The 6,856-nt window shown below is 48.6% G+C and overlaps 1 non-coding gene across 1 annotated transcript; it reads left to right on the forward strand.

Annotated features, from left to right (window-relative positions):
• Positions 1 to 6,446: 6,446 nt before the first annotated feature.
• Positions 6,447 to 6,586, forward strand: LOC147717967 (U4 spliceosomal RNA). Its single transcript, XR_015296310.1, has one exon. It is a non-coding gene; the product is annotated as a U4 spliceosomal RNA (small nuclear RNA).
• The last annotated feature ends 270 nt before the right edge of the window (positions 6,587 to 6,856 follow it).

The following is a 6,856-nucleotide window of genomic DNA, read 5'->3' on the forward strand; positions in this document are numbered from 1 at the left end:
TACTTGCGATTTCTTAAAATGCGAAAAGCCACAACAACAATCTTGCATCTCAAAAAGCATTTATGGAATCGCAAACGGCCGATTTTAAGGATTCGCACCGTTTGTGACTCCAAAAATGCTTGATGCATGTGGGCCTAAGTGAGTTATTGCCTAGAGTCACGGGTGCTGAGCTGAGCAGCCGCCGGGGATGGGGATCGAACCGTGAGCCTCATGCTCCAGAGCCAGCAGCTCTGGCCACTGCACCACACCTCTCCGCCCTACTTATAAACTGTTTGTAGGCATGAAAATAACGAAAGGAGGAGATGGATGTAGTCTCTTGGTTCATCTCGAGACTTCAGAGCCACAGTCCCTGCCTTTGAGTCCTGCTTGCCACACTTGACTAAATCTTGTGATCCTGGGCAAATTGCTGCATCTTCCTGTGCCCTGGCTCCTTTAAGCTATGAGCACCATCTGAGACCATTTAACTTCACAATTGCTTAGTATTCTCAAAATGGCTGCATTGAGGTGGGTGTATGGGAGTATAACCCTGGGGATGGAACAGTAAATATGAGGTGGCAAGCCTGTGCATAAATGTGTGGTGGGGTGGGGCACACATGAACATGTGAGCATTCTTCCCAGTGCATGAATATGAAGCACGAAGAAGACAAGTCAAGTCAAGTCAAGTTAAAATTTGTATAGCGCAGTACTCACCCGGAGGGTCTCAAGGCGCTTGAGGGGGAGGGGGGGGGGGGGGGGTTGTTACTTATCAAATAGCCAAGTTTTGAGTTGTTTTCTGAAGGAGAGGTGGTTCTGTGTAAGGCGGAGGTGGGTGGGGAGAGAGTTCCAGGTTTTGGCCGCCAGGTAGGAGAAAGATCTTCCTCCCATGGTGGTTTTACGGATACGTGGAATCGTGGCGAGGGCTTGATTGGACGATCGTAGTTGGCGGGTGGGGGTGTAAAAGGTCAGGCGCGTGTTGAGGTATTTGGGTCCTAGGTCGTAGAGGGCTTTGTGTGCGTGGGTGAGAAGACGGAACGTTATTGTCTTGTTGACGGGGAGCCAATGAAGGTCACTCAGGTGACCGGAAATGTGGTCGTGGCGGGGTATGTCTAGGATGAGTCTGGCGGAGGCGTTCTAAATGCCTTGGAGTTTTTTCTGTAATCTGGGGTACCTGGTCACTACAGTTGGCGCTGCCCACCTTGGGCTCCATCTAATGCACCTCTTACCTCTTGTGCAGGATAGGACCACGAAATTCCCCATCTTGGAAATCAACCCAAAAATGGCTTTGAGAAGGTAGCAACAGCAGAGGGAGCTGGTGAGTGTGATGGGAAAAGAAAGGCAGCCTAGATGGAGCGCCCTCTGGTGGTGATGGGTAATCCTGCGAGTGAGAGGGACCCCCAGTTGGTAAGTGGAAGTGGGACCGTCTCGTGGGTGTTCCCTGCCCTGTGATTGTAACAGGCAGTTGAACTCTTAACTAGGTGAGAAGCGCCCTCTGGTGGTGACAGAGACATATTGGGGGTGAGGGGCTCCCTCTGGTAGTGGCCATGGATGGAATCATCTCGAGTGGAAGGTTGGCCTCCAGAGATGAAAGTGGACTGAAGCATCTTGTGGTTGGGAAGTGCCCAGAAGCATCTTGTGGTTGAGAAGTGCCTTCTGGTGGAAGCTAAGGACAGGAGCGTCTTCTGGGTGCAGGGCTCCCTCTGGTGGTGGTGAAAATATCTTGTGGTTGAGAGGTGTCTTTTGTGATGCGGGCACGGGGCTCTGTTCGATTCTCTGTAGGTTATGAAGTGGATCTCACGTTGCGGTGACTAATCTTGCCTAACCCTTGGCGAAGCACTAGGCTACGCTCGCGTAGTTTGCGCAGTTTGCGCTTCTTCGTGAATTGCACGTAACACAGTGCAAACACGCGTAGCAGTCATTTTTTGCTTGCTCGCGGTCCTCTTCTACTGACCAAAGGCCAGATGTAAGAAATTCCAATTTTGCATTTCCTACATAGCAAATCTTAAGAAATTGCTATTTAGGATATGCAAAATGGTATGTAAAAAAATAGCGACTCCTAAAGAGTAGGAATCGCTATTAGGAAATCGCTATTTGAAAAATATCAAGCCATTCTTTCCCCCCATAGGAATGAATGGTTTTACATTTCCTAATTTGTGAGTTGACCCCCTTGATGCACCCCGTAAAAAGTAGTGCACATGTAAAGCACACACATGCTCTTTATAACCCTTTTAAAAAAGCATATTGGGTGCTTTTTCTTTTTATTGCACATGGTTACCATCAAATTGGAGTCGATTGTAATTGCATTTCCTAAATGCACATTTCGTATTTTGGGAATGCTTTGTACATGTGCTTAGGAAATCCCTATTTACGATTTCCTATCTGGGTATTGCAAAATGCGATATCTAGCTTGTAGAAATCACATTTTGCGATTCCCAAATGGCCTTTGTAAATATGGAAAACCCATTTAACATTGCTTAACAGTCTGAAATAGCGATTTGGTATGTTAAGAAATGTTAAATGCTTTCGTACATCTGGCCACAAATCACTTAACATCCGAGCTAAAGAGGGCACAAGTCACATGCCGTAGACGATGTCCACTCACTCTTTTCACAGGGTGGACACCATCTACCATGCCCGAGGTTGGGACCCACAGAAATATGCTAAACTGTCTCGGTGTCACTTTCAAACACCGGAAGACATTCACTAGTGCCTGCACGTTGTCTGCTTTCCTTTCAAGCAGCAACGTGCAGGCGAGGGAGAGGGCTTTTCGGATTCCAGCTGGGCACATCAAAAGGGCCCAAAAAATATTTGTTGAAATTTCCTAGCTGGGAGCTATATGGAGCCTTACACTGAATACAATGGAGGGGAAACTAAGGCACACAGCTTATCACTTCACAGGTAGTTAAGCGAGGCATGCTTTTCACTTTCTTCACTCTCTGTATATAAGAGATATGCATATACTGTAAGAATGTCAGATGAGTTGGTCTGTCCCAGTATTTACACAAATAACCATTTAAATACCACTATTTTGTTTTATTTGTTTTATAGCGCAATAGTGCTACTCATCTCAATGCAGGGTATCAGAGCACTTTACATCACACGTACACATTATACATTGGCAATAAATCATATGTGTGTAAATCAATGTAAGGATGTGTCACATAAGATAGTGAGGGTTACAAGATGTAGGAGCCACATGTCCTTCATACCTCTCTGTGATGCATTAGAAGGATTACAGTTTATGAACTGAAAGTAATACAGGATCTCTGTGTGAAAAGCAGTTAACGATTTGCATAAAATAAAAATCCTTCATCTGTGGGTCACATGATGTGCTTTGCGGAGGACATATTAAACCTCTACAGTACTTTGATTCAAAACTGTGACTAGACAAAACACAGATCTCTCCTCAAATGCCTTAACCTCCAGAGTTATCTTAACATTATTGTTATTCCGAGAATTAGCTGGAACACAAAGTTCTCTGCAGCTGCCTTAACCCCATACGATATTTTAAAATGCACACTTTACAACCAATTAAGCAGAACAGATTTACTGCCACATTTCTCCTTGTTGCCAATTTCTTTGTGGCAGGGTATTTTTTTTAAATAAGTGTATAAATTGAGGCCCAGATTTTGCCTAGGAGTTGTGTCATTTTTTGGCACAACTTCAACACAAAATCTAATTTTTAAATATTGCAATAGGTTCAAATGTACTCATGATAGACCTGCAAAACATATGTGAGAGTTCTTAAGATCTGATGTCACTTCCTGTGAGGTCATGGGTTGTGATGCCACTTCCTGTGATTCCACATGCGATGCCAGGTGCCGTGATGTCACGCAAGGAGATGTCATGCATCATGATGTCATTTGCATACTGCCTACTGCCTAACGTGATTAGTCCCCCCCACTTTTATTTTCTAGGACTTGTGCCCTGGGGCTATACAACCACTCTTAGAACCCTGGGGGACAACAGTGACATCATCCCTTCTAAATGACCCACTCGCTTCACTCCGAGAGAGGGTCAGACATTACAGCCGCTGGTGTGATATAATCATGATGTGGGTGGAGGGCTCCCTCTGGTGGTGATCGCAGGTGGGGAGCCTTTCATGAGTGAAAGGCTCCCTCCAGTGGTAACTGTAGATAGGATTCTCTCATTGGTTGCACCACCCTCCTTTTGTAACTGCAGATTATTGGTCTTGTGAGTAAAGAGTGTTGGCTTCCAGAAATGAAGGCAGAGACGACTGTCCTTAGGGCGAGGGACTGCCTCTCTTGGCATCTGTGGATTGGACCTTTTGTGGGTGAAGGGTACCCTGTGATTGCAGATAAGAACTTTTATGACCTAGCTAGCCTTGAGAGTGGGAAATGTTTGCGCCCCGGAGGTCAGGAGACCCAAGGGCATAAATAGAAGAGTGGAGCCCAGAGTTGGGCAGTTCAGCAGCATCCAAGAACCTGTGTGTTAAGCCATTGCTAGCACGGCCTACCCAATCACCGCCCTGCTGCATAGGACCACGGGCAGCCAGAAGATACTACAATTGGCGATGAGGGACAGCGCACCATGCACTCAACCACCTAGCCAGGGGTTGCTCAGTTTCCATGCACTCACCTCTTGGTTGCGGATGACCCTGTTGTCTTCCCGGCTCCCACCAGAACCACCAGAACCACCACGCAGCAGCCGCCCAACACACTGGGGCCGCAAATGCATCCGGGACACAAGCGGCCTCACAGCCATGCCACACCAGAAGATTCACACAGCAGCGCCCAAGTGGCAGGCACGCAGGCTCTGGGGGCCGACTCCAGAGCTCTTAATCCTCCTGCCATCCCTCCTGAGCTGCAGCCCGAGGACGGCCGCCCCTAATTCGGCAGTTTAGGCGGTCGAGGCCACCCTGCCTCACCACTCACAGCTCAAAGTGCGTGATTAATGCATTTCAATGTGGTAATGCAGACCACCTCATTAAAATGTGTTAATATAACGCCACATGCGTGGTACTTGGCAGGACTGGTAGTGCAGGATAGGAGTTCTGTGTGGAGCTGCAGAAGGCAGGCAGGGTGGTTTCGGTGGGCAGTCTCATGCTGCTTGTGCTGGGGTTTGGTATTGCTATCACCCGCTTCACCCCTCCTCGCCCAGGGCTAAGCTGAATTCAGCCAATCCGAGCAGCTGGTTTGGGTGAGGGCGGCAAGTACTCAAATGGGCCTTACATTAGGTGAAACAATAAAGATGGGCTAAAGCAGAACTAAAGGGAGATGTTGGACTGTGAGCTGCCCAAAGCGTGACAGCGAGCTGCACAAAGGGTGGCAGCGAGCTGCACAAAGGGCATCAGCGAGCTGCTTAAAGGTTGCCAGCGAGCTGTCTAAAGAGTGACTGCGAGATGCCCAAAGGGTGCCAGCGAGCTGCCCAAAGGGAGACTGCGAGCTGCCCAAAGGGTGACTGCAATCTGCCCAAAGGGTGCCAGCGAGCTGCCCAAAGGGAGACTGCGAGCTGCCCAAAGGGTGCCAGCGAGCTGCCCAAAGGGTGCCTGCGAGCTGCTCAAAGAGTGCCAGCAAGCTGCCCAAAGGGTGACAGCGAGCTGGCCAAAGGGCGTCTGCGAGCTGCTTTAAGGGTGACTGCGAGCTGCTCAAAGGGCACCAGCGAGCTGCCCAAAGAGTGACTGCAATCTGCCCAAAGGGCACCAGCGAGCTTCCCAAAGAGTGCCAGCCAGCTGCCAAAAGTCTGACTGCGTGCTGCCCAAAGGTCGACAGTAAGCTGCCCAAAGGGTGCCAGCGAGCTGCACCCAATCTGGGAGATGTGTCACGTTGTAAAGCCCTGTGCCAGAAGTAGGCGATCCTGCGCAGGGGGCGTCGTTTCGGCGCAGCAACGCCTCCTAAATGTGGCTGAGTGAAATCTACAAGATTTCACTCAGTCACTTTTGAGCCCATGCTGCGTCGAAACCCTGCGCCTGCTTGGAGCAGGCATAAGGATTGACGCAGAATTTTAAAGCTAGTGCACCCCAGAGCCTTGCTGGAGCTGCGTTGTGCTTGCGACACAACTCCAGCTATATGCAATATGTCACTCATCTGTCCGTTTTTGCGCCATGGTGTGCATTGTAAATGCCACGCATGCATGGTGGCGGAGCCGTGAAGCACAATAACTGACGCATCCCTGCTGATATGCAGGGATGCGCCAGTTATTGTAAATCTGCCCCATAGTGCCTGTGATGAAGCTGCTGCTTCCATTTCTACAACGCACCGGAACCAGTCGAGTGCTCAGGCTAACTAGCTAATTACCATGCAATTTCCCAGAGTCCTCTGCGCGTATCAGGGAAACGTTTGGCGCCAGGGAGCTGATCGAAATTGAGGATACTACGCCACTACATCCTTTATTTTGACTGACATAAGTCAACAGTGCTATTCTAACGCCTCACACGGATACATGGTTTCCTTGCTCTCTCTAACACGAGGTATACGACGAGTGGGCATGTCATTTACATTACCATTGATAGCTTTGCGCAGTGGCAGTATCGTAGCCCATGAGGTCGAACCGAGGCGCGTTTATTGCTTATTGAAAACTTTACCCAATGCCCTGCTTTGGCGGCTCAAAATATAGTCACCATTGTAATGATTGATAGTTTTCAAGGAGACTGAATAATCCTGTGAAAATAGTACAGCTTCGATTTCGTCGTATGAGTGAGCGTGCATCGATCAGAAATTAAATTAGTATTGCGCATTTAAATATTCTCTGGCAGGTTTTCTACTCGGAGTGTTTTTTCAATTACCGGTTTTCATATTTCTTAGTCTTTGCTCCCCGGATCACTTCTTACTGCAGAGCACCCCAAGACTCTCCAGCACCTTTGACTGAATTTCAAGCCTCTGTCGCTATAGTGACCTTTGGCGCGTGCAGCGGTGGCCAC

Source organism: Lissotriton vulgaris, chromosome 5, assembly GCF_964263255.1.
Source record: "Lissotriton vulgaris chromosome 5, aLisVul1.2, whole genome shotgun sequence".
In the NCBI taxonomy this organism is placed as follows: Eukaryota; Metazoa; Chordata; class Amphibia; order Caudata; family Salamandridae; genus Lissotriton; species Lissotriton vulgaris.